General features: G+C 32.3%; 9 non-coding genes across 9 annotated transcripts; all 9 read left to right on the top strand.

Moving 5' to 3' along the window:
- The first annotated feature begins 1223 nt into the window (after positions 1-1223).
- TRNAP-AGG (transfer RNA proline (anticodon AGG)) lies at positions 1224-1295 on the top strand. The gene has a single exon. It is a non-coding gene; the product is annotated as a tRNA-Pro (tRNA).
- Positions 1296-2498: 1203 nt separating this feature from the next.
- TRNAP-AGG (transfer RNA proline (anticodon AGG)) lies at positions 2499-2570 on the top strand. The gene has a single exon. It is a non-coding gene; the product is annotated as a tRNA-Pro (tRNA).
- A 2312-nt stretch (positions 2571-4882) lies between these two features.
- On the top strand, positions 4883-4954 carry TRNAP-UGG (transfer RNA proline (anticodon UGG)). Its single transcript has one exon. It is a non-coding gene; the product is annotated as a tRNA-Pro (tRNA).
- Positions 4955-6171: 1217 nt separating this feature from the next.
- TRNAP-AGG (transfer RNA proline (anticodon AGG)) lies at positions 6172-6243 on the top strand. The gene has a single exon. It is a non-coding gene; the product is annotated as a tRNA-Pro (tRNA).
- Positions 6244-9831: 3588 nt separating this feature from the next.
- On the top strand, positions 9832-9903 carry TRNAP-AGG (transfer RNA proline (anticodon AGG)). Its single transcript has one exon. It is a non-coding gene; the product is annotated as a tRNA-Pro (tRNA).
- A 1584-nt stretch (positions 9904-11487) lies between these two features.
- Positions 11488-11559, top strand: TRNAP-UGG (transfer RNA proline (anticodon UGG)). The gene has a single exon. It is a non-coding gene; the product is annotated as a tRNA-Pro (tRNA).
- Positions 11560-12582: 1023 nt separating this feature from the next.
- Positions 12583-12654, top strand: TRNAP-UGG (transfer RNA proline (anticodon UGG)). Its single transcript has one exon. It is a non-coding gene; the product is annotated as a tRNA-Pro (tRNA).
- Positions 12655-13871: 1217 nt separating this feature from the next.
- On the top strand, positions 13872-13943 carry TRNAP-AGG (transfer RNA proline (anticodon AGG)). The gene has a single exon. It is a non-coding gene; the product is annotated as a tRNA-Pro (tRNA).
- Positions 13944-17531: 3588 nt separating this feature from the next.
- Positions 17532-17603, top strand: TRNAP-AGG (transfer RNA proline (anticodon AGG)). Its single transcript has one exon. It is a non-coding gene; the product is annotated as a tRNA-Pro (tRNA).
- The last annotated feature ends 944 nt before the right edge of the window (positions 17604-18547 follow it).

Genomic DNA, 18547 nt, shown 5'->3' with positions numbered 1-18547 from the left:
GGACCATAAGGAAATATTTTTTTTATTCTACAAATTCATTTTTACATAAATGTATATGGTGTTTTAAAAACAAAAAGCAATTTTCTAAAAATCAATTGAAAAATCCAAAGAAAAATCTTCAGGTAGGTGGCTTGTTGGTCTAGGGGTATGATTCTCACTTAGGGTGCGAGAGGTCCCGGGTTCAAATCCTGGATGAGCCCAAATTTTCAGATTCTTTGAAATGGTTCTATTATCTTATTGTAGTCAATTTCCTGAGTGAATTTCAACTGAATGTTGTTTTTTCAAAACTCTCAAAATATATTGTATTTACTAATTTGCACAATTGAATTTTGTTTTTTGTCAAACTGCTACAATTATTTGTAAGTACTTATCTGCACACAGCATGTGACATGTCTTGGGTTTTATCCATCAGAAAAACTCTGCTGGGCATCATAAAACTTTGTACAGCAATTTTCAAGCAAGTATACTTAGAAAATTATTGACTATTAGGAAATATTTTATTTCTGCTAATATTTCCTCCTTGTACACATTAGTGACTGCTTTAAAATAATATAATTTTCACATAAAATTGGTTAAGATATCAAATAAAACATGCTTACTTGATGATTCTATGATTTTCGTTTTGGGCGCGACAGGTCCCTGGTTCAATTCCCTGACAAGCCCTCTCTTTCTTTTTACGGTGCATCTCATGGTTTATATATATCTGATTTTCTCAATTGGCTAAGTCAATAGCATCAACGGAGTTTTGTTTTTGCCATACTCCCAATAGAATTTGTACATACTTATGAATCTTGCCTTCATCATTTTCCTATTGCCTTTCTTCTATTTATGCATGATTTACACATAGCTTTTTACAAGTCTTGGGTTTTATCGATCAGACAAGTCCAAACTCTGTCGCCATTTTTATATCTTGTCACTGCACTTTCCAAATAAGCACACATAGAAAACTATCAATAGAATCTTACGGAAACATTTTAGTTGTATTACAAATAAGAGCATTCTTATTCAAATTTCAACCGTATTGTGGTATATCAGGAAAACTGCAGGTTCCCTTCTGTCTAGATAGCTTTGAATGTTTTTAGAAAACTATCTACTGGACCATAAGGAAATATTTTATTTATTCTACAAATTAATTTTTACATAAATGTATATGGTGTTTTAAAAACAAAAAGCTATTTTCTTAAAATCAATTGAAAAATCCAAAGAAAAATCTTCAAGTAGGTGGCTTGTTGGTCTAGGGGTATGATTCTCGCTTAGGGTGCGAGAGGTCCCAGGTTCAAATCCCGGATGAGCCCAAATTTTCAGATTCTTTGAAATGGTTCTATTATCTTATAGTAGTGAATTTCAACTGAATGTTGTTTTTTCAAATCTCTCAAAATAGATTGTATTTACTAATTTGCACAATTGAATTTTGTTTTTTGTCAAACTGCTAAAATTATTTGTAAGTACTTATCTGCACACAGCATGTGACATGTCTTGGGTTTTATCCATCAGAAAAACTCTGCTGGGCATCATAAAACTTTGTACAGCAATTTTCAAGCAAGTATACTTAGAAAATTATTGACTATTAGGAAATATTTTATTTATGCTAATATTTCCTCCTTGTACACATTAGTGACTGCTTTAAAATAATATAATTTTCACATAAAATTGGTTAAGATATCAAATAAAACATGCTTTCTTGATGATTCTATGATTTTCGTTTTGGGCGCGACAGGTCCCTGGTTCAATTCCCTGACGAGCCCTCTCTTTCTTTTTACGGTGCATCTCATGGTTTATATATATCTGATTTTCTCAATTGGCTAAGTCAATAGCATCAACTGAGTTTTGTTTTTGCCATACTCCCAATAGAATTTGTACATACTTATGAATCTTGCCTTCATCATTTTCCTATTGCCTTTCTTCTATTTATGCATTATTTACACATAGTTTTTTACAAGTCTTGGGTTTTATCGATCAGACAAGTCCAAACTCTGTCGCAATTTTTATATCTTGTCACTGCACTTTCCAAATAAGCACACATAGAAAACTATCAATAGAATCTTACGGAAACATTTTAGTTGTACTACAAATAAGAGCATACTTATTAAATTTCAACCGTATTGTGGTATATCAGGAAAACTGCAGGTTCCCTTCTGTCTAGATAGCTTTGAATGTTTTAAAAGAATAGTCTCACTTTGAAACACAAAAAGTTCAAAAATGAAATTGCAAGGTTTTCTTTTGCCTTTCTTCTGTGTCTGGAAGCATGATTTGTACATTGCATATGACAAGTCTTTAGCTTCGTCCATGAGAGAAGTCCAAACTCTGTAGGCACTCACAAATCTTGTCCCTGCACTTTTCCTATATGCATACCTTAGAAAACTATCTACTGGAATTTAAGGAAATATTTTTTTTATTCTACAAATTCATTTTTACATAAATGTATATGGTGTTTTAAAAACAAAAAGCTATTTTCTAAAAATCAATTGAAAAATCCAAAGAAAAATCTTCAGGTAGGTGGATCGTTGGTCTAGGGGTATGATTCTCGCTTAGGGTGCGAGAGGTCCTGGGTTCAAATCCCGGATGAGCCCAAATTTTCAGATTCTTTGAAATGGTTCTATTATCTTATTGTAGTCAATTTCCTGAGTGAATTTCAACTGAATGTTGTTTTTTCAAAACTCTCAAAATAGATTGTATTTACTAATTTGCACAATTGAATTTTGTTTTTTGTCAAACTGCTAAAATTATTTGTAAGTACTTATCTGCACACAGCATGTGACATGTCTTGGGTTTTATCCATCAGAAAAACTCTGCTGGGCATCATAAAACTTTGTACAGCAATTTTCAAGCAAGTATACTTAGAAAATTATTGACTATTAGGAAATATTTTATTTCTGCTAATATTTCCTCCTTGTACACATTAGTGACTGCTTTAAAATAATATAATTTTCACATAAAATTGGTTAAGATATCAAATAAAACATGCTTACTTGATGATTCTATGATTTTTCTTTTGGGCGCGACAGGTCCCTGGTTCAATTCCCTGACGAGCCCTCTCTTTCTTTTTACGGTGCATCTCATGGTTTATATATATCTGATTTTCTCAATAGGCTAAGTCAATAGCATCAACTGAGTTTTGTTTTTGCCATACTCCCAATAGAATTTGTACATACTTATGAATCTTGCCTTCATCATTTTCCTATTGCCTTTCTTCTATTTATGCATGATTTACACATAGCTTTTTACAAGTCTTGGGTTTTATCGATCAGACAAGTCCAAACTCTGTCGCCATTTTTATATCTTGTCACTGCACTTTCCAAATAAGCACACATAGAAAACTATCAATAGAATCTTACGGAAACATTTTAGTTGTACTACAAATAAGAGCATTCTTATTAAAATTTCAACCGTATTGTGGTATATCAGGAAAACTGCAGGTTCCCTTCTGTCTAGATAGCTTTGAATGTTTTCAAAGAATAGTCTCACTTTGAAACACAAAAAGTTCAAAAATGAAATTGCAAGGTATTCTTTTGCCTTTCTTCTGTGTCTGGAAGCATGATTTGTACATTGCATATGACTAGTCTTTAGCTTCGTCCATGAGAGAAGTCCAAACTCTGTAGGCACTCACAAATCTTGTCCCGGCACTTTTCCTATATGCATACCTTAGAAAACTATCTACTGGACCATAAGGAAATATTTTTTTTATTCTACAAATTCATTTTTACATAAATGTATATGGTGTTTTAAAAACAAAAAGCAATTTTCTAAAAATCAATTGAAAAATCCAAAGAAAAATCTTCAGGTAGGTGGCTTGTTGGTCTAGGGGTATGATTCTCACTTAGGGTGCGAGAGGTCCCGGGTTCAAATCCTGGATGAGCCCAAATTTTCAGATTCTTTGAAATGGTTCTATTATCTTATTGTAGTCAATTTCCTGAGTGAATTTCAACTGAATGTTGTTTTTTCAAAACTCTCAAAATAGATTGTATTTACTAATTTGCACAATTGAATTTTGTTTTTTGTCAAACTGCTAAAATTATTTGTAAGTACTTATCTGCACACAGCATGTGACATGTCTTGGGTTTTATCCATCAGAAAAACTCTGCTGGGCATCATAAAACTTTGTACAGCAATTTTCAAGCAAGTATACTTAGAAAATTATTGACTATTAGGAAATATTTTATTTCTGCTAATATTTCCTCCTTGTACACATTAGTGACTGCTTTAAAATAATATAATTTTCACATAAAATTGGTTAAGATATCAAATAAAACATGCTTACTTGATGATTCTATGATTTTCGTTTTGGGCGCGACAGGTCCCTGGTTCAATTCCCTGACAAGCCCTCTCTTTCTTTTTACGGTGCATCTCATGGTTTATATATATCTGATTTTCTCAATTGGCTAAGTCAATAGCATCAACTGAGTTTTGTTTTTGCCATACTCCCAATAGAATTTGTACATACTTATGAATCTTGCCTTCATCATTTTCCTATTGCCTTTCTTCTATTTATGCATGATTTACACATAGCTTTTTACAAGTCTTGGGTTTTATCGATCAGACAAGTCCAAACTCTGTCGCCATTTTTATATCTTGTCACTGCACTTTCCAAATAAGCACACATAGAAAACTATCAATAGAATCTTACGGAAACATTTTAGTTGTACTACAAATAAGAGCATTCTTATTCAAATTTCAACCGTATTGTGGTATATCAGGAAAACTGCAGGTTCCCTTCTGTCTAGATAGCTTTGAATGTTTTTAGAAAACTATCTACTGGACCATAAGGAAATATTTTATTTATTCTACAAATTAATTTTTACATAAATGTATATGGTGTTTTAAAAACAAAAAGCTATTTTCTTAAAATCAATTGAAAAATCCAAAGAAAAATCTTCAAGTAGGTGGCTCGTTGGTCTAGGGGTATGATTTTTGCTTTGGGTGCAAGAGGTCCCGGGTTCAAATCCTGGATGAGCCCAAATTTTCAGATTCTTTGAAATGGTTCTATTATCTTATTGTAGTCAATTTCCTGAGTGAATTTCAACTGAATGTTGTTTTTTCAAAACTCTCAAAATAGATTGTATTTACTAATTTGCACAATTGAATTTTGTTTTTTGTCAAACTGCTAAAATTATTTGTAAGTACTTATCTGCACACAGCATGTGACATGTCTTGGGTTTTATCCATCAGAATAACTCTGCTGGGCATCATAAAACTTTGTACAGCAATTTTCAAGCAAGTATACTTAGAAAATTATTGACTATTAGGAAATATTTTATTTCTGCTAATATTTCCTCCTTGTACACATTAGTGACTGCTTTAAAATAATATAATTTTCACATAAAATTGGTTAAGATATCAAATAAAACATGCTTACTTGATGATTCTATGATTTTCGTTTTGGGCGCGACAGGTCCCTGGTTCAATTCCCTGACGAGCCCTCTCTTTCTTTTTACGGTGCATCTCATGGTTTATATATATCTGATTTTCTCAATTGGCTAAGTCAATAGCATCAACTGAGTTTTGTTTTTGCCATACTCCCAATAGAATTTGTACATACTTATGAATCTTGCCTTCATCATTTTCCTATTGCCTTTCTTCTATTTATGCATTATTTACACATAGTTTTTTACAAGTCTTGGGTTTTATCGATCAGACAAGTCCAAACTCTGTCGCAATTTTTATATCTTGTCACTGCACTTTCCAAATAAGCACACATAGAAAACTATCAATAGAATCTTACGGAAACATTTTAGTTGTACTACAAATAAGAGCATACTTATTAAAATTTCAACCGTATTGTGGTATATCAGGAAAACTGCAGGTTCCCTTCTGTCTAGATAGCTTTGAATGTTTTAAAAGAATAGTCTCACTTTGAAACACAAAAAGTTCAAAAATGAAATTGCAAGGTTTTCTTTTGCCTTTCTTCTGTGTCTGGAAGCATGATTTGTACATTGCATATGACAAGTCTTTAGCTTCGTCCATGAGAGAAGTCCAAACTCTGTAGGCACTCACAAATCTTGTCCCTGCACTTTTCCTATATGCATACCTTAGAAAACTATCTACTGGAATTTAAGGAAATATTTTTTTTATTCTACAAATTCATTTTTACATAAATGTATATGGTGTTTTAAAAACAAAAAGCTATTTTCTAAAAATCAATTGAAAAATCCAAAGAAAAATCTTCAGGTAGGTGGATCGTTGGTCTAGGGGTATGATTCTCGCTTAGGGTGCGAGAGGTCCTGGGTTCAAATCCCGGATGAGCCCAAATTTTCAGATTCTTTGAAATGGTTCTATTATCTTATTGTAGTCAATTTCCTGAGTGAATTTCAACTGAATGTTGTTTTTTCAAAACTCTCAAAATAGATTGTATTTACTAATTTGCACAATTGAATTTTGTTTTTTGTCAAACTGCTAAAATTATTTGTAAGTACTTATCTGCACACAGCATGTGACATGTCTTGGGTTTTATCCATCAGAAAAACTCTGCTGGGCATCATAAAACTTTGTACAGCAATTTTCAAGCAAGTATACTTAGAAAATTATTGACTATTAGGAAATATTTTATTTCTGCTAATATTTCCTCCTTGTACACATTAGTGACTGCTTTAAAATAATATAATTTTCACATAAAATTGGTTAAGATATCAAATAAAACATGCTTACTTGATGATTCTATGATTTTTCTTTTGGGCGCGACAGGTCCCTGGTTCAATTCCCTGACGAGCCCTCTCTTTCTTTTTACGGTGCATCTCATGGTTTATATATATCTGATTTTCTCAATAGGCTAAGTCAATAGCATCAACTGAGTTTTGTTTTTGCCATACTCCCAATAGAATTTGTACATACTTATGAATCTTGCCTTCATCATTTTCCTATTGCCTTTCTTCTATTTATGCATGATTTACACATAGCTTTTTACAAGTCTTGGGTTTTATCGATCAGACAAGTCCAAACTCTGTCGCCATTTTTATATCTTGTCACTGCACTTTCCAAATAAGCACACATAGAAAACTATCAATAGAATCTTACGGAAACATTTTAGTTGTACTACAAATAAGAGCATTCTTATTAAAATTTCAACCGTATTGTGGTATATCAGGAAAACTGCAGGTTCCCTTCTGTCTAGATAGCTTTGAATGTTTTCAAAGAATAGTCTCACTTTGAAACACAAAAAGTTCAAAAATGAAATTGCAAGGTATTCTTTTGCCTTTCTTCTGTGTCTGGAAGCATGATTTGTACATTGCATATGACTAGTCTTTAGCTTCGTCCATGAGAGAAGTCCAAACTCTGTAGGCACTCACAAATCTTGTCCCGGCACTTTTCCTATATGCATACCTTAGAAAACTATCTACTGGACCATAAGGAAATATTTTTTTTATTCTACAAATTCATTTTTACATAAATGTATATGGTGTTTTAAAAACAAAAAGCAATTTTCTAAAAATCAATTGAAAAATCCAAAGAAAAATCTTCAGGTAGGTGGCTTGTTGGTCTAGGGGTATGATTCTCACTTAGGGTGCGAGAGGTCCCGGGTTCAAATCCTGGATGAGCCCAAATTTTCAGATTCTTTGAAATGGTTCTATTATCTTATTGTAGTCAATTTCCTGAGTGAATTTCAACTGAATGTTGTTTTTTCAAAACTCTCAAAATAGATTGTATTTACTAATTTGCACAATTGAATTTTGTTTTTTGTCAAACTGCTAAAATTATTTGTAAGTACTTATCTGCACACAGCATGTGACATGTCTTGGGTTTTATCCATCAGAAAAACTCTGCTGGGCATCATAAAACTTTGTACAGCAATTTTCAAGCAAGTATACTTAGAAAATTATTGACTATTAGGAAATATTTTATTTCTGCTAATATTTCCTCCTTGTACACATTAGTGACTGCTTTAAAATAATATAATTTTCACATAAAATTGGTTAAGATATCAAATAAAACATGCTTACTTGATGATTCTATGATTTTCGTTTTGGGCGCGACAGGTCCCTGGTTCAATTCCCTGACAAGCCCTCTCTTTCTTTTTACGGTGCATCTCATGGTTTATATATATCTGATTTTCTCAATTGGCTAAGTCAATAGCATCAACTGAGTTTTGTTTTTGCCATACTCCCAATAGAATTTGTACATACTTATGAATCTTGCCTTCATCATTTTCCTATTGCCTTTCTTCTATTTATGCATGATTTACACATAGCTTTTTACAAGTCTTGGGTTTTATCGATCAGACAAGTCCAAACTCTGTCGCCATTTTTATATCTTGTCACTGCACTTTCCAAATAAGCACACATAGAAAACTATCAATAGAATCTTACGGAAACATTTTAGTTGTACTACAAATAAGAGCATTCTTATTCAAATTTCAACCGTATTGTGGTATATCAGGAAAACTGCAGGTTCCCTTCTGTCTAGATAGCTTTGAATGTTTTTAGAAAACTATCTACTGGACCATAAGGAAATATTTTATTTATTCTACAAATTAATTTTTACATAAATGTATATGGTGTTTTAAAAACAAAAAGCTATTTTCTTAAAATCAATTGAAAAATCCAAAGAAAAATCTTCAAGTAGGTGGCTCGTTGGTCTAGGGGTATGATTCTCGCTTAGGGTGCGAGAGGTCCCAGGTTCAAATCCCAGATGAGCCCAAATTTTCAGATTCTTTGAAATGGTTCTATTATCTTATAGTAGTGAATTTCAACTGAATGTTGTTTTTTCAAATCTCTCAAAATAGATTGTATTTACTAATTTGCACAATTGAATTTTGTTTTTTGTCAAACTGCTAAAATTATTTGTAAGTACTTATCTGCACACAGCATGTGACATGTCTTGGGTTTTATCCATCAGAAAAACTCTGCTGGGCATCATAAAACTTTGTACAGCAATTTTCAAGCAAGTATACTTAGAAAATTATTGACTATTAGGAAATATTTTATTTATGCTAATATTTCCTCCTTGTACACATTAGTGACTGCTTTAAAATAATATAATTTTCACATAAAATTGGTTAAGATATCAAATAAAACATGCTTTCTTGATGATTCTATGATTTTCGTTTTGGGCGCGACAGGTCCCTGGTTCAATTACCTGACGAGCCCTCTCTTTCTTTTTACGGTGCATCTCATGGTTTATATATATCTGATTTTCTCAATTGGCTAAGTCAATAGCATCAACTGAGTTTTGTTTTTGCCATACTCCCAATAGAATTTGTACATACTTATGAATCTTGCCTTCATCATTTTCCTATTGCCTTTCTTCTATTTATGCATTATTTACACATAGTTTTTTACAAGTCTTGGGTTTTATCGATCAGACAAGTCCAAACTCTGTCGCAATTTTTATATCTTGTCACTGCACTTTCCAAATAAGCACACATAGAAAACTATCAATAGAATCTTACGGAAACATTTTAGTTGTACTACAAATAAGAGCATACTTATTAAAATTTCAACCGTATTGTGGTATATCAGGAAAACTGCAGGTTCCCTTCTGTCTAGATAGCTTTGAATGTTTTAAAAGAATAGTCTCACTTTGAAACACAAAAAGTTCAAAAATGAAATTGCAAGGTTTTCTTTTGCCTTTCTTCTGTGTCTGGAAGCATGATTTGTACATTGCATATGACAAGTCTTTAGCTTCGTCCATGAGAGAAGTCCAAACTCTGTAGGCACTCACAAATCTTGTCCCTGCACTTTTCCTATATGCATACCTTAGAAAACTATCTACTGGTATTTAAGGAAATATTTTTTTTATTCTACAAATTCATTTTTACATAAATGTATATGGTGTTTTAAAAACAAAAAGCTATTTTCTAAAAATCAATTGAAAAATCCAAAGAAAAATCTTCAGGTAGGTGGATCGTTGGTCTAGGGGTATGATTCTCGCTTAGGGTGCGAGAGGTCCTGGGTTCAAATCCCGGATGAGCCCAAATTTTCAGATTCTTTGAAATGGTTCTATTATCTTATTGTAGTCAATTTCCTGAGTGAATTTCAACTGAATGTTGTTTTTTCAAAACTCTCAAAATAGATTGTATTTACTAATTTGCACAATTGAATTTTGTTTTTTGTCAAACTGCTAAAATTATTTGTAAGTACTTATCTGCACACAGCATGTGACATGTCTTGGGTTTTATCCATCAGAAAAACTCTGCTGGGCATCATAAAACTTTGTACAGCAATTTTCAAGCAAGTATACTTAGAAAATTATTGACTATTAGGAAATATTTTATTTCTGCTAATATTTCCTCCTTGTACACATTAGTGACTGCTTTAAAATAATATAATTTTCACATAAAATTGGTTAAGATATCAAATAAAACATGCTTACTTGATGATTCTATGATTTTTCTTTTGGGCGCGACAGGTCCCTGGTTCAATTCCCTGATGAGCCCTCTCTTTCTTTTTACGGTGCATCTCATGGTTTATATATATCTGATTTTCTCAATAGGCTAAGTCAATAGCATCAACTGAGTTTTGTTTTTGCCATACTCCCAATAGAATTTGTACATACTTATGAATCTTGCCTTCATCATTTTCCTATTGCCTTTCTTCTATTTATGCATGATTTACACATAGCTTTTTACAAGTCTTGGGTTTTATCGATCAGACAAGTCCAAACTCTGTCGCCATTTTTATATCTTGTCACTGCACTTTCCAAATAAGCACACATAGAAAACTATCAATAGAATCTTACGGAAACATTTTAGTTGTACTACAAATAAGAGCATTCTTATTAAAATTTCAACCGTATTGTGGTATATCAGGAAAACTGCAGGTTCCCTTCTGTCTAGATAGCTTTGAATGTTTTCAAAGAATAGTCTCACTTTGAAACACAAAAAGTTCAAAAATGAAATTGCAAGGTATTCTTTTGTACATACTTATGAATCTTGCCTTCATCATTTTGCTATTGCCTTTCTTCTATTTATGCATGATTTACACATAGCTTTTTACAAGTCTTGGGTTTTATCGATCAGACAAGTCCAAACTCTGTTGCCATTTTTATATCTTGTCACAGCACTTTCCAAATAAGCACACATAGAAAACTATCAATAGAATCTTACTGAAACATTTTAGTTGTACTACAAATAAGAGCATTCTTATTAAAATTTCAACCGTATTGTGGTATATCAGGAAAACTGCAGGTTCCCTTCTGTCTAGATAGCTTTGAATGTTTTCAAAGAATAGTCTCACTTTGAAACACAAAAAGTTCAAAAATGAAATTGCAAGGTATTCTTTTGCCTTTCTTCTGTGTCTGGAAGCATGATTTGTACATTGCGTATGACTAGTCTTTAGCTTCGACCATGAGAGAAGTCCAAACTCTGTAGGCACTCACAAATCTTGTCCCGGTACTTTTCCTATATGCATACCTTAGAAAACTATCTACTGGACCATAAGGAAATATTTTTTTTATTCTACAAATTCATTTTTACATAAGTGTATATGGTGTTTTAATAACAAAAAGCAATTTTCTAAAAATCAATTGAAAAATCCAAAGAAAAATCTTCAGGTAGGTGGCTTGTTGGTCTAGGGGTATGATTTTTGCTTTGGGTGCAAGAGGTCCCGGGTTCAAATCCTGGATGAGCCCAAATTTTCAGATTCTTTGAAATGGTTCTATTATCTTATTGTAGTCAATTTCCTGAGTGAATTTCAACTGAATGTTGTTTTTTCAAAACTCTCAAAATAGATTGTATTTACTAATTTGCACAATTGAATTTTGTTTTTTGTCAAACTGCTAAAATTATTTGTAAGTACTTATCTGCACACAGCATGTGACATGTCTTGGGTTTTATCCATCAGAAAAACTCTGCTGGGCATCATAAAACTTTGTACAGCAATTTTCAAGCAAGTATACTTAGAAAATTATTGACTATTAGGAAATATTTTATTTCTGCTAATATTTCCTCCTTGTACACATTAGTGACTGCTTTAAAATAATATAATTTTCACATAAAATTGGTTAAGATATCAAATAAAACATGCTTACTTGATGATTCTATGATTTTCGTTTTGGGCGCGACAGGTCCCTGGTTCAATTCCCTGACAAGCCCTCTCTTTCTTTTTACGGTGCATCTCATGGTTTATATATATCTGATTTTCTCAATTGGCTAAGTCAATAGCATCAACTGAGTTTTGTTTTTGCCATACTCCCAATAGAATTTGTACATACTTATGAATCTTGCCTTCATCATTTTCCTATTGCCTTTCTTCTATTTATGCATGATTTACACATAGCTTTTTACAAGTCTTGGGTTTTATCGATCAGACAAGTCCAAACTCTGTCGCCATTTTTATATCTTGTCACTGCACTTTCCAAATAAGCACACATAGAAAACTATCAATAGAATCTTACGGAAACATTTTAGTTGTACTACAAATAAGAGCATTCTTATTCAAATTTCAACCGTATTGTGGTATATCAGGAAAACTGCAGGTTCCCTTCTGTCTAGATAGCTTTGAATGTTTTTAGAAAACTATCTACTGGACCATAAGGAAATATTTTATTTATTCTACAAATTAATTTTTACATAAATGTATATGGTGTTTTAAAAACAAAAAGCTATTTTCTTAAAATCAATTGAAAAATCCAAAGAAAAATCTTCAAGTAGGTGGCTCGTTGGTCTAGGGGTATGATTTTTGCTTTGGGTGCAAGAGGTCCCGGGTTCAAATCCTGGATGAGCCCAAATTTTCAGATTCTTTGAAATGGTTCTATTATCTTATTGTAGTCAATTTCCTGAGTGAATTTCAACTGAATGTTGTTTTTTCAAAACTCTCAAAATAGATTGTATTTACTAATTTGCACAATTGAATTTTGTTTTTTGTCAAACTGCTAAAATTATTTGTAAGTACTTATCTGCACACAGCATGTGACATGTCTTGGGTTTTATCCATCAGAATAACTCTGCTGGGCATCATAAAACTTTGTACAGCAATTTTCAAGCAAGTATACTTAGAAAATTATTGACTATTAGGAAATATTTTATTTCTGCTAATATTTCCTCCTTGTACACATTAGTGACTGCTTTAAAATAATATAATTTTCACATAAAATTGGTTAAGATATCAAATAAAACATGCTTACTTGATGATTCTATGATTTTCGTTTTGGGCGCGACAGGTCCCTGGTTCAATTCCCTGACGAGCCCTCTCTTTCTTTTTACGGTGCATCTCATGGTTTATATATATCTGATTTTCTCAATTGGCTAAGTCAATAGCATCAACTGAGTTTTGTTTTTGCCATACTCCCAATAGAATTTGTACATACTTATGAATCTTGCCTTCATCATTTTCCTATTGCCTTTCTTCTATTTATGCATTATTTACACATAGTTTTTTACAAGTCTTGGGTTTTATCGATCAGACAAGTCCAAACTCTGTCGCAATTTTTATATCTTGTCACTGCACTTTCCAAATAAGCACACATAGAAAACTATCAATAGAATCTTACGGAAACATTTTAGTTGTACTACAAATAAGAGCATACTTATTAAAATTTCAACCGTATTGTGGTATATCAGGAAAACTGCAGGTTCCCTTCTGTCTAGATAGCTTTGAATGTTTTAAAAGAATAGTCTCACTTTGAAACACAAAAAGTTCAAAAATGAAATTGCAAGGTTTTCTTTTGCCTTTCTTCTGTGTCTGGAAGCATGATTTGTACATTGCATATGACAAGTCTTTAGCTTCGTCCATGAGAGAAGTCCAAACTCTGTAGGCACTCACAAATCTTGTCCCTGCACTTTTCCTATATGCATACCTTAGAAAACTATCTACTGGAATTTAAGGAAATATTTTTTTTATTCTACAAATTCATTTTTACATAAATGTATATGGTGTTTTAAAAACAAAAAGCTATTTTCTAAAAATCAATTGAAAAATCCAAAGAAAAATCTTCAGGTAGGTGGATCGTTGGTCTAGGGGTATGATTCTCGCTTAGGGTGCGAGAGGTCCTGGGTTCAAATCCCGGATGAGCCCAAATTTTCAGATTCTTTGAAATGGTTCTATTATCTTATTGTAGTCAATTTCCTGAGTGAATTTCAACTGAATGTTGTTTTTTCAAAACTCTCAAAATAGATTGTATTTACTAATTTGCACAATTGAATTTTGTTTTTTGTCAAACTGCTAAAATTATTTGTAAGTACTTATCTGCACACAGCATGTGACATGTCTTGGGTTTTATCCATCAGAAAAACTCTGCTGGGCATCATAAAACTTTGTACAGCAATTTTCAAGCAAGTATACTTAGAAAATTATTGACTATTAGGAAATATTTTATTTCTGCTAATATTTCCTCCTTGTACACATTAGTGACTGCTTTAAAATAATATAATTTTCACATAAAATTGGTTAAGATATCAAATAAAACATGCTTACTTGATGATTCTATGATTTTTCTTTTGGGCGCGACAGGTCCCTGGTTCAATTCCCTGACGAGCCCTCTCTTTCTTTTTACGGTGCATCTCATGGTTTATATATATCTGATTTTCTCAATAGGCTAAGTCAATAGCATCAACTGAGTTTTGTTTTTGCCATACTCCCAATAGAATTTGTACATACTTATGAATCTTGCCTTCATCATTTTCCTATTGCCTTTCTTCTATTTATGCATGATTTACACATAGCTTTTTACAAGTCTTGGGTTTTATCGATCAGACAAGTCCAAACTCTGTCGCCATTTTTATATCTTGTCACTGCACTTTCCAAATAAGCACACATAGAAAACTATCAATAGAATCTTACGGAAACATTTTAGTTGTACTACAAATAAGAGCATTCTTATTAAAATTTCAACCGTATTGTGGTATATCAGGAAAACTGCAGGTTCCCTTCTGTCTAGATAGCTTTGAATGTTTTCAAAGAATAGTCTCACTTTGAAACACAAAAAGTTCAAAAATGAAATTGCAAGGTATTCTTTTGCCTTTCTTCTGTGTCTGGAAGCATGATTTGTACATTGCATATGACTAGTCTTTAGCTTCGTCCATGAGAGAAGTCCAAACTCTGTAGGCACTCACAAATCTTGTCCCGGCACTTTTCCTATATGCATACCTTAGAAAACTATCTACTGGACCATAAGGAAATATTTTTTTTATTCTACAAATTCATTTTTACATAAATGTATATGGTGTTTTAAAAACAAAAAGCAATTTTCTAAAAATCAATTGAAAAATCCAAAGAAAAATCTTCAGGTAGGTGGCTTGTTGGTCTAGGGGTATGATTCTCACTTAGGGTGCGAGAGGTCCCGGGTTCAAATCCTGGATGAGCCCAAATTTTCAGATTCTTTGAAATGGTTCTATTATCTTATTGTAGTCAATTTCCTGAGTGAATTTCAACTGAATGTTGTTTTTTCAAAACTCTCAAAATAGATTGTATTTACTAATTTGCACAATTGAATTTTGTTTTTTGTCAAACTGCTAAAATTATTTGTAAGTACTTATCTGCACACAGCATGTGACATGTCTTGGGTTTTATCCATCAGAAAAACTCTGCTGGGCATCATAAAACTTTGTACAGCAATTTTCAAGCAAGTATACTTAGAAAATTATTGACTATTAGGAAATATTTTATTTCTGCTAATATTTCCTCCTTGTACACATTAGTGACTGCTTTAAAATAATATAATTTTCACATAAAATTGGTTAAGATATCAAATAAAACATGCTTACTTGATGATTCTATGATTTTCGTTTTGGGCGCGACAGGTCCCTGGTTCAATTCCCTGACAAGCCCTCTCTTTCTTTTTACGGTGCATCTCATGGTTTATATATATCTGATTTTCTCAATTGGCTAAGTCAATAGCATCAACTGAGTTTTGTTTTTGCCATACTCCCAATAGAATTTGTACATACTTATGAATCTTGCCTTCATCATTTTCCTATTGCCTTTCTTCTATTTATGCATGATTTACACATAGCTTTTTACAAGTCTTGGGTTTTATCGATCAGACAAGTCCAAACTCTGTCGCCATTTTTATATCTTGTCACTGCACTTTCCAAATAAGCACACATAGAAAACTATCAATAGAATCTTACGGAAACATTTTAGTTGTACTACAAATAAGAGCATTCTTATTCAAATTTCAACCGTATTGTGGTATATCAGGAAAACTGCAGGTTCCCTTCTGTCTAGATAGCTTTGAATGTTTTTAGAAAACTATCTACTGGACCATAAGGAAATATTTTATTTATTCTACAAATTAATTTTTACATAAATGTATATGGTGTTTTAAAAACAAAAAGCTATTTTCTTAAAATCAATTGAAAAATCCAAAGAAAAATCTTCAAGTAGGTGGCTCGTTGGTCTAGGGGTATGATTCTCGCTTAGGGTGCGAGAGGTCCCAGGTTCAAATCCCAGATGAGCCCAAATTTTCAGATTCTTTGAAATGGTTCTATTATCTTATAGTAGTGAATTTCAACTGAATGTTGTTTTTTCAAATCTCTCAAAATAGATTGTATTTACTAATTTGCACAATTGAATTTTGTTTTTTGTCAAACTGCTAAAATTATTTGTAAGTACTTATCTGCACACAGCATGTGACATGTCTTGGGTTTTATCCATCAGAAAAACTCTGCTGGGCATCATAAAACTTTGTACAGCAATTTTCAAGCAAGTATACTTAGAAAATTATTGACTATTAGGAAATATTTTATTTATGCTAATATTTCCTCCTTGTACACATTAGTGACTGCTTTAAAATAATATAATTTTCACATAAAATTGGTTAAGATATCAAATAAAACATGCTTTCTTGATGATTCTATGATTTTCGTTTTGGGCGCGACAGGTCCCTGGTTCAATTACCTGACGAGCCCTCTCTTTCTTTTTACGGTGCATCTCATGGTTTATATATATCTGATTTTCTCAATTGGCTAAGTCAATAGCATCAACTGAGTTTTGTTTTTGCCATACTCCCAATAGAATTTGTACATACTTATGAATCTTGCCTTCATCATTTTCCTATTGCCTTTCTTCTATTTATGCATTATTTACACATAGTTTTTTACAAGTCTTGGGTTTTATCGATCAGACAAGTCCAAACTCTGTCGCAATTTTTATATCTTGTCACTGCACTTTCCAAATAAGCACACATAGAAAACTATCAATAGAATCTTACGGAAACATTTTAGTTGTACTACAAATAAGAGCATACTTATTAAAATTTCAACCGTATTGTGGTATATCAGGAAAACTGCAGGTTCCCTTCTGTCTAGATAGCTTTGAATGTTTTAAAAGAATAGTCTCACTTTGAAACACAAAAAGTTCAAAAATGAAATTGCAAGGTTTTCTTTTGCCTTTCTTCTGTGTCTGGAAGCATGATTTGTACATTGCATATGACAAGTCTTTAGCTTCGTCCATGAGAGAAGTCCAAACTCTGTAGGCACTCACAAATCTTGTCCCTGCACTTTTCCTATATGCATACCTTAGAAAACTATCTACTGGTATTTAAGGAAATATTTTTTTTATTCTACAAATTCATTTTTACATAAATGTATATGGTGTTTTAAAAACAAAAAGCTATTTTCTAAAAATCAATTGAAAAATCCAAAGAAAAATCTTCAGGTAGGTGGATCGTTGGTCTAGGGGTATGATTCTCGCTTAGGGTGCGAGAGGTCCTGGGTTCAAATCCCGGATGAGCCCAAATTTTCAGATTCTTTGAAATGGTTCTATTATCTTATTGTAGTCAATTTCCTGAGTGAATTTCAACTGAATGTTGTTTTTTCAAAACTCTCAAAATAGATTGTATTTACTAATTTGCACAATTGAATTTTGTTTTTTGTCAAACTGCTAAAATTATTTGTAAGTACTTATCTGCACACAGCATGTGACATGTCTTGGGTTTTATCCATCAGAAAAACTCTGCTGGGCATCATAAAACTTTGTACAGCAATTTTCAAGCAAGTATACTTAGAAAATTATTGACTATTAGGAAATATTTTATTTCTGCTAATATTTCCTCCTTGTACACATTAGTGACTGCTTTAAAATAATATAATTTTCACATAAAATTGGTTAAGATATCAAATAAAACATGCTTACTTGATGATTCTATGATTTTTCTTTTGGGCGCGACAGGTCCCTGGTTCAATTCCCTGATGAGCCCTCTCTTTCTTTTTACGGTGCATCTCATGGTTTATATATATCTGATTTTCTCAATAGGCTAAGTCAATAGCATCAACTGAGTTTTGTTTTTGCCATACTCCCAATAGAATTTGTACATACTTATGAATCTTGCCTTCATCATTTTCCTATTGCCTTTCTTCTATTTATGCATGATTTACACATAGCTTTTTACAAGTCTTGGGTTTTATCGATCAGACAAGTCCAAACTCTGTCGCCATTTTTATATCTTGTCACTGCACTTTCCAAATAAGCACACATAGAAAACTATCAATAGAATCTTACGGAAACATTTTAGTTGTACTACAAATAAGAGCATTCTTATTAAAATTTCAACCGTATTGTGGTATATCAGGAAAACTGCAGGTTCCCTTCTGTCTAGATAGCTTTGAATGTTTTCAAAGAATAGTCTCACTTTGAAACACAAAAAGTTCAAAAATGAAATTGCAAGGTATTCTTTTGTA

Source organism: Taudactylus pleione, unplaced genomic scaffold, assembly GCF_031769625.1.
Source record: "Taudactylus pleione unplaced genomic scaffold, aTauple2 ptg000192l, whole genome shotgun sequence".
NCBI lineage: Eukaryota > Metazoa > Chordata > Amphibia > Anura > Myobatrachidae > Taudactylus > Taudactylus pleione.
The sequence above is the reverse complement of the archived record's forward strand: the minus strand, read 5'-3'. Positions and strand labels throughout refer to the sequence as shown.